Raw genomic sequence first — 6,148 nt, 5'->3', positions numbered from 1 at the left:
TTTGTAGACTACGACTAGATACTTTTTGCTACTTTGTAATAACTTTCTGCGGCCGGCATTTGTGGAGATGAATGAGGGTAAAATCTTTTTGAGAAATTTAAGACCTTGGATGAAAATCTGGCCGTTTTTTTTAGGCGTTTTAAGGCCTTAAATTTAAAGTTCAGAATTTTAGACTTTTTTAAGACCCCGCGGGAACCCAGAGATGGAAAGGCATCAGGTCTCAGAAAAACCTCTTTCAGAAAAAGCGGTCAGATAGCCTAGAGCAGAAAGATGAAAGCTAATGTACAACAGAGTATTAGGGCCACACATGAAGAAAAAAAATATATATTTGCCATGACGAGATTAAACTCAACATTTCGAGAATAAAGTTGAAATATCATGTGACTTCAATCTTGACATGTCGACATTTCAAGAATGAAGTTGATATATGATTGCCTTTAATCTCGACATTTCATCTTGACATTAAAATTAGTTTGGAGAGAGAATGACCGCTCCAAAGTAGCTCTGCCACTGAATCTGACAGTCAGTCAATCAGTTGGCCGACGACTGAACAAAATGCCCTATGTTCCCCGGGTCCTATGTTACCCGGTTCCATCCAAAGTGGGGAACATAGGACCCGGGCAACATAGGTATGCTCCCGTGAAGGCTATCCTAGATGATTTGGTGAAAATGTAGCCTACTTCAGAATCGAGTTTAGCAAGAACTATACTAACTAGTTTTGAATGTCAAGAATAAATTCAACCTGATATTTCAACTTTATTCTCGAAATGTCGAGTTTAATCTCGTCATGGCAAATATATATTTTTCTTAATTTTAAAGTCGACACGTTAAGATTAAAGTTGCTCATGGCTGCTAGTTGATCATGGCTGCTAGTTTAAGTAATGCTGTGGCCGCACAGCAACACATAATAATAGTCTAATATCAAGTTGATTGGCTCACTTACATCTCTCAGGTTTGTGTTGCTAATCTACCTAGGCTATGAGATTTAGGTAATTTAGGCCTTGTTGGATTTAATGTAATTTCATAAATAGGCTACTCCATTTTGGCAGACTTTTACATCTGGAGAGAGCTCCTTGCTAACTAGCCTGCTAACTCAGATCATGTCTGTCATTCGTGTAGTGCTCACTAAAATCACAAATGAACATTGCAAGACACTTATTTATTTTATAATGGCAGAAAGATTTTCTTTGAAATAGAAATGAAATAGAAACATTCTATTTGTAATGTAATAGAGCATCACAGTCCCGCCCACAGCCGATGCCGGAAGTAAAAATTCAATGCAATTTCTCCATTGACAATTGCGGTATAAGCCATAAAAACTTAACTGCACGTGGTAGACTTAAAACCAGCTACGGCTGTACTAAGCGATTGTATATGCTCCTAGCCAAGAGTTCATGGGGCACTAACTTTGTTTTGAGATAAATGCCTTTTATTCACGATCTCTTGGATAAGTACTTCATTACCCACAATCCTGAACAATCCCACAGTGATGCCTCTGATTGGTGGAAAGGCCGTTATGGTCATAGTTTGAAACTTTCTCAGCGAAAAATATTGACAAAGATGGCGGAGTCTTTTACTGCCTATTGCGAAATCTTAATGTGATTAAAACTTTCTTGACGAATATATTGGTACTTGTATCAACAAGGACTGTGGTTTATACATCACACTTAGTCAGGCACTGCATGAAAAGTGTGATTTTCGTCCCCGTACACGACCGGAGATCTCCATCATTTTCGGTAGTTGACGACAATTTGCAACCCGCGCTTGTCGCCGTTTGTCTGTGCCACAAATTGTCGGAACCGAACAATGACGTATGTGGAGAGCTTGCAGAGTGCTAATGGTCCTAATTAGCATATGAATGCAGCGAAACCGCGGCTGGCAAGGCCTGGCTTGAATATCCTTACTCAGTATTGGATGAAACCACTACTTTCAAACAAGTAAAATCACTCCTGATTGGCAGCAAAACCACACCTGGCCAGGCCAGGCTTGAATTTCCTTACTCAGTATTGGATGAAACCACAACTTTCAAACAAGTAAAATCACTCGTGATTGGTTGGCAGATCTGTCACTATTCGTCACCCTGCCTCATAATAAATATATATATAAATATTTATTTATTCATATTAAGCTGTATATTCATGTCATTGTTATCCTATGTAGGCTACTACACTATTATTAGGCTACCATCAAGGACATGAATGAATTTATAGAGGAAATGAACATTTGCCAGGAACATGTTTATGCAAAGAAAGAGCTTTATTAAAACAAACACAACTATATACAAAGCGAGGATCTGCCCACACATGGGTAGAGGATGATCCAAAAACTACAACTCCGTGAACTGTCCGTTTGCCTCCTCGGGGTTGTAGGTAACTGGCGCCTTTCTTTCCGAGGCAGGTCCGTTGTGCAGACGCGTGGCTCTGTACTTCAGATGTCGCCTCTTACCGGTGTTGCACCAAATTCTGTGACCTGTCGAATTTTGTGACTCTAGAGGGCGCTGTTTTATTGGAGTCTATGAATGTACTGAGCTGTACTGACACACTGATGAGGCAATTGTGTTATGTGTATAATTCTTCTAATAAACTTTGTACATTTTTGAAACATGGAACATTGACTGGGTGTGGGTGTATTATTCTAGAGTAGAGCTAAAGCCTACCCCTCACCACTCCTGTGAACAGATGGACTTCAGCAGGACAGGTCACATATTTTGATAGGCTACTGTCAAATTATGTCACTGTAACTGCAGAAAAAAATGCTGTGGAGGTCACTAACTGCCTCCTTAAGTTTGTATATCAGTTTGAGGTGCAAAAAAGTATATTAACAGACAATGACAAGGAGTTTGTCAATAATGTAAATAAAGTGTTTGCTGATGTCAATGACAATGTACAATATCAGTCCATTTCTGCAGTTATAGTGGGGTAACATAATTTGACAATAGGCCTATCAACATATGTGACCTGTCCTGCTGAAGTCCACCTCTTCGCTGGAGTGGTGGGGTAGGCTTTAGCTCTACTCTATAGAGATAGTATAGAGAGGAAGATACACAGGCAGGCCTGTGGAGTAATACACCCACACCCAGACAATGTTCCATGTTTCAAAAATGTACAAAGTTTATTAGAAGAATTATACACATAACAGAATTGCCTCATCAGTGTGTCAGTACAGCTCAGTACATTCATAGACTCCAATAAAACAGCGCCCTCTAGAGTCACAAAATTCGACAGGTCACAGAATTTGGTGCAACACCGGGACTGCAGCTTCGCACAGAGTTCAGAGAGCTCTGGCCTACGAAATGACGGCGACCGTACAATCCATCCAGAGACCCCACCAACAACGCCATCTTCTTCGTCAGACAGTTCCACCTCGTCATCTGCTAGCACACTCTGTCTCGATTCCAGCAGCTGTAAAAAAAAACCAATGAATCAGTACTGTGCGATGATGCACTGCGTATGGACACAACACATCTATCAATGCACCAAATAAAGTCTTACCCTCTTTCTTCTCCCTCGACTCCAAGCTGAACTCTTCGCAGCTTCCGCCCGCAATGAGTTTTCTGGCTGGGTATACCTAAAGCTCCTGCGTACCGTCTCGTAATATGTCTTACAGGCGGCTGGAAAACAATTAAATGAGAGTGGTATGAATAAAAATCAAACGCAAGTCACAGTAACATTAAACAAGGAAGGAGAAACAGTAAAAAAAAAAAAAAAAGTCACTTACACACAATGTCGTCTTTCAACATAGTGTAAATCTGGACTTGCAGATATTGCTCCGAGCAAATAGGAGGCCACCGCCTCATTATGAGGCGAGCTTAGTCTGTGAAAACAAAATGTACAGTTATGATCGGTATCTATCCTATGGTATCTATACGTATCTATTTCCTTATACCGCAGAATGAAAGCATATTCTTTAAATCTTACCCTTGCTCCGGTTCGTAGCGCCTGTAATTTGTCTCCGAGTTGTGAAGACGGCGTACTGCTTCCTGTAAATGACGACACAAAAAAATACACTTTAATAAAGCTGGTTCTGCTCACTTGTTCTTTTGCAAGGCTACTAGGCTACTCTTAGCTTTGGTTTTAGGCTACGGTACTTTTAGCTTAGCTAGCAGTCATCGAACATATTCTTACCGCAAGCCTTCTCTTCTTAAAGTTTGTCTCTCCCGCACAGTTTTTCGACTCCAGAGCAGCCAACCGGTCCTCTATGGACAGCAACCTAGAGTTTACCTAATTGCTTGAATGACTTGCAGACAGCTCCGAGCAAAGAGGAGGTCACGACCCCATTAAGAGGCAAAGTTAGTCTGTGAAAACAAAATGTACAGTTAAGATCGGTATCTATCAACGTAGCCTATCTATTTCCTTATAGCCTACAGCAGAATGAAAGCATAGTAGGCTATTCTTTCAATCTTACCATTGCTCCGGTAGCGCCTATGTGTCTCCGAGTGAACCCTGGTAGGCTACGGCTGGCTCTGATTTCCCGAAAGCAGATGTCCATTCTCCTGGCGAGACAAGTAAACACTCATCTGGCACTAGATCCAATGCTCTCCATTCTTCCAAGCAAAAAGGGAAGTGCTCGTTTAAAGGTCCCCTCTTCTAGAAATGAGCGCAGACGATCGCGGGCGCGTTGTTTATGATTCACATCCACATACATCCAAATAACGTAGTAGTAGTAAGTAGTAGCCTAATGAAACTGTAGGCTAGCCTTTCTGTTCTGCTGAATCAAAGTACAGCTCGCTGCAGCCTGTGGGAAGGCGAGGCTTGGAGATGCTCCTCTCTGAATTTGCCGCCGCACACTGACTGTTGTTTATCCTATCAGCTGTTCTGGTGGACGCGCGACCACAGTGCAACCACTGCTCACTAGAGGAAGTGTCTCCCCTGCTGGCGTGGGGACGTAACGGTTGGACTTAGTGGTTTATTGAAGTGACCCTGCTGTGGCGTATAGACTGAGAATGTTTTGGACTGTGTAAATAGTCTACTACCAGGTAAATAGCCAATCTATTTCCATGGTAGTAGACTATTTACACAGTCCAAAACATTGGCTATTTCCCTGGTAGACTATTTACACAGTCCAAAACATTCTCAGTCTATACGCCACAGCAGGGTCACTTATATAGGTATATATTTTTTATTCAACAAAAATATATGCAGTTTTGCATATATTTTTTTTGAATGAAGATTGTCTTTATCACTATCATTTATATATTTGCCTCTGCAATTCTCATTGTGTTGGTGTGAAGGGAAAATCTGAATCTAAACTCTATCGACTGTTTTAAGTCAGGTTACATTATTGGAGCTTGCAGGGAACAGACATGTCATACCCAGCATCATTTCTGCCTGTTGAGCGTATTACTGGGAGTTGTTTAAGCAAGACCAAAGGCCACAGTCATGCCAGTGTAGCGGTTGATGAGTGTACTAACCCCTTTTCTTTTGTGTCGGTACCTTGTATTAGCATGCTTTATGAAGGTTTGGGATAAACTGGTATTTGGTTAATGTGGCAAAGCATTTTAGGTCAACTCCAGTCCACTAGGGTGCAATGGGGTGTGCCAGATCACACTCACCAGGGTAGGCAGGATAAGAGAAGGAGTTGAGGATCCTACTTTGAACTCCATTGTCTCTATGCCTGAACACCTGCCTTCTTTGTTCTTTTCCTTTCAAGGTAAAGTTACTATTTTCTGATGGCTTTTAAACTGATGTTAAATTGTCAATGTGTATTTAAAATAATCGAATGATTAGAGTTTTGCTCCTCTGTGAACTATATTAAGGTTGCAATGTTTGTTTGAGCATTGTTTGAGTAATGAGCTGAGCACATGGTATTGATATGAAGCTTTATCAGTTGATGTTAAGTGCATTTTGGTGACTGGATTTGAAGTGGATTTGAAGTGAGGATGGTATGTTGTGTTGGGAGATATATATGTGTGTGTACATCTATGTAGTGGTCGTGATTAAGTGAGGAGCGCTAGTTTTAATGGGGGGACTTATCCTTTGTCTGTGCAATCGTTGTTGTTACTGTATTTGTGATGTGTTAATGGATGGGAATGACTAGGAGTCACAAGGATTTAGGAAATTATCCTTTTAATGCATATTTTAATATGGATCTTTAATAAAATGAACTCCATTGTCTCTATGCCTGAACACCTGCCTTCTTTGTTCTTTTC

At 40.9% G+C, this 6,148-nt stretch overlaps 1 long non-coding RNA gene across 1 annotated transcript; it reads right to left on the bottom strand.

The window, feature by feature from the left end:
* Nucleotides 1–3,085: 3,085 nt before the first annotated feature.
* On the bottom strand, nt 3,086–4,635 carry LOC143128101 (uncharacterized). The gene is made up of 6 exons (XR_012987807.1): nt 4,405–4,635; nt 4,125–4,294; nt 3,918–3,979; nt 3,718–3,813; nt 3,492–3,610; nt 3,086–3,401 (listed from the first exon to the last, which is right to left on the bottom strand). It is a non-coding gene; the product is annotated as an uncharacterized LOC143128101 (long non-coding RNA).
* Nucleotides 4,636–6,148: the final 1,513 nt, after the last annotated feature.

The sequence above is a fragment of the Alosa pseudoharengus genome, unplaced genomic scaffold (genome assembly GCF_046254945.1).
Source record: "Alosa pseudoharengus isolate Yale_2024_CS ecotype anadromous, Long Island Sound unplaced genomic scaffold, YU_APseudo_1.1 YU_APseudo_1.1_scf_17, whole genome shotgun sequence".
Classification (NCBI taxonomy): Eukaryota; Metazoa; Chordata; class Actinopteri; order Clupeiformes; family Clupeidae; genus Alosa; species Alosa pseudoharengus.
The sequence above is the reverse complement of the archived record's forward strand: the minus strand, read 5'-3'. Positions and strand labels throughout refer to the sequence as shown.